Genomic DNA, 2,914 nt, shown 5'->3' on the forward strand with positions numbered 1-2,914 from the left:
GGATAGGTCTCTTGTGATACAATAGTGAATAATTACTATCAGAACTGACTGTGAGGGTTGGAAATGTAAAGGTAGACATTTTGTAGCAAAAGGAGGGGAGTGGCTGACTTTGCAGTCCAGGAGCAGAGGCCCCTGCGGTCATCAAAGGAGAAGAGCAGAATGTGGGACCCTGCCCAGAGAAACAGTGACACCAGAGATGGAGGCAGAGATGATGACGTGGAGAGAGGGAGCAGCTGGGAACTCTAGACCTAGAGAGGGAGAGGGGCTGTGTGCTGACAACCAGGGGGCAAGCTTGAGGGGTGTACTATTTGGTTGGTTGATGATGCATGGAGGGGATTGTAGCCATGGCAATGTAACGATGTACAATAGGATAAATGTAAAGTTAATGTTCTCCCATGTAAACTATCACATAATTCACAAGAAAACATTTTAAATAAATAAACCCAGCACCACCATCTACTGGCTGGCTACTGAGCCCTCAGGTAGGAGTACTGACCACTCTGAGCCTCGGTATCCTCTGTCAAATGGAGAGTTTGTTTTAAAAATGAAGAAAAGATTAGTAAAGCGCCAATAACAGAGCTTGGCCCATAGTAAATGTTCAACAAATGCTGGTTCTTCAGGTCAGGTGAGGTGGGAGTGCTCACGAGTCTCTCCTGGCAGCAGAAATACCCAGGCAGTCAGTCAGAGTGATGCTGCATTGACCAGCTGCACACACGCACCTTCACATGCCACTCCATCCTCCCGGCTGTGCTCGGCACTTCCTCCCCGCTCAGCGTCTCAGGCTCAGTGATTTAGTGAAAACACTGAGGTGCAGATCTCACAGATCCATTTAACTCCAAATCCTGTGCTCATATAACTCCTTGCCCTAGCTTTTCTTCTTTTTGGTATGTTTTGCAGACCCTAAGCAGTGATCCTGGTGTGGTGCTGTAGGATAAGCACTGGCCTGCTAATCACAAGGTCGGAGGTTTAAACCCACCAGCTTCTCCTCGGAAACCCTACATAGGGTCGCTATGAGTTGGAACCAACTCGACTGCACTTAATCAGCACCATACAAAGCAGTGCCACAACTTGAATGTATTGGGTCATTACCGTCCAATACATCAAATCTCTTATGATGCTCTCTAAATTCATGTGGGATATAAAATATCAGCTATATTTTGGCTCTTGGACTTGTTTGAATTTTCTTCAGCTTCAACTTGAACTTGCATATAAGTAACAGATGTCTGTTTGGTACATGGCCCCTGCCTAGTTTTGGCTGGTATTGAGCATCTTCATTGTCTCTTTCCACAGATGTAATGGATTTGATTTCCATGTATTCCATACAGAGAGGACCACAAGTTGTGAGATGACACCATACACAAAGAAAGCAAAAGGGTTTGAAAAAGAAGGTGTAAGAAGAGACTCTCAAACTTCCTCTTGAATGTACAGTTGTTGTTGTTAAGCACCGTCGAGTTGGTTCTGATTCATAGCAACACTACATAGGGTTTCTGGGGGTACAGCTAGTGGGTTTGAACTGCAGACCTTGTGGTTTGCAGTCCAGTGCTGATCCTAAAGCGCCACACCAGGAGTTCTGAATGCAGAATTGCTAAGGCAAATGGAAGAAATGATAAAGTAAAAAAGATGAAGACAAAGTATTAAATGAGAGGGGGGAAAAAAGATGATGACACAGTTTCAAAGTAGTATAATGAAATGTACAAAGATCTGGAGCCAGAAAACCAAAAGGGAAGACCATGCTCCACATTTCTCAAACTGAAAGAACCAAAGAAAAATTCAAGCCTTGAATGTTCAAGCATTTCAGCTGGTAGTATATGACCAAGAACCAATGATATTAGACCATCTGGAATAGCTAGAGTGACAGATGACACATCTTTAAAAAAAAATCATCAGGAAAAAAACCAAAACAAAAATGGCAGCATTACAGGCTACTACAAGAATAAGCAGGTTGTTCACCAGGAAGCAGCCATCAAGGCAAGCAATCAATTTCCTTCAGGACTAACCGCCCTTTAAGACTGAAACTCAAAAGGAGCACATGAGCAGGCATGTAAACTTGCTAGCAACCACATTGGTCTACTAGTGAGTGGAAGAGAGGGAAAGGCAGCAATGAAGAAATAGGTTGAGTTCAACCATGTTCCCTAGACTCCGATTGACCTGGAGATGAGAGAGAAGAGGAAGGGCTGGTTGGTCCAAAGCGTGGTGAGACCTGAGGATATTTGAGCCCATGGACAAGAAGGACTTAGCCACAGAGGGCTAGAGCTGACAGTGAAGAGAGCTGATATGAAGAGAGGAGAGATGCACAAGAACACCCAAACTTGCAGATAGTACCCACTTGACCTAGCCTCAATGGCTTGATAATCAGAACTTGACTAAAGAAAAAAAAGAAAACAATTTTTGATAAAGGAAACGAGGGTAAATTGCTACAATTTGATGATGAATTTGACCTATACTCATGGAGGTAGTAGCTCAAAATACCAATAGAGAGGGAAGGAGTCTTCACATCAATCCTATCCCCTCTGTATACAGGTACAGGGTAGATAGGGACGGGCAACTTAGACATTGGCTACCTAAAATGAGGGGCCAATAAAGGCATGAAGTGACTGGCTTACAAGGTTTCAAAGGAAGTTTAAGAGTGTGTGGGGGAAGAGAGAGTCCCCACTGAATAGTTTTCATCTTGTCTAGATGGGTCTGGTAAAAAGATATGGGGAGACAACATGAATATAAAGTAGCTCTTCCATCTACTTCTATATTTATGTTTATAGAATGGGAAGCTGCATTTCTGAGAGTTAAATTACCTTAACCAAAGCCACCAGCCAAGTGTCAGAATGTGAATTTGAACTCAGATCTGTCTAACCTATGGTTTTCCCACTGTTTTTGTTGTTAAGTACCATCGGGTTAGTTTGAACTCTTAGTGGCCCTG

The 2,914-nt window shown here is 43.4% G+C and overlaps 1 protein-coding gene across 2 annotated transcripts in view; it reads right to left on the reverse strand.

The window, feature by feature from the left end:
- The window catches only part of MYBL2 (v-myb avian myeloblastosis viral oncogene homolog-like 2), a 56,801-nt gene that overhangs the window by 1,443 nt on the left and 52,444 nt on the right, over window positions 1–2,914 (reverse strand). The gene's annotated exons all lie outside the window — the stretch shown is intronic.

This window comes from Chrysochloris asiatica, unplaced genomic scaffold (assembly GCF_000296735.1).
Source record: "Chrysochloris asiatica unplaced genomic scaffold, ChrAsi1.0 scaffold00023, whole genome shotgun sequence".
Lineage (NCBI taxonomy): Eukaryota > Metazoa > Chordata > Mammalia > Afrosoricida > Chrysochloridae > Chrysochloris > Chrysochloris asiatica.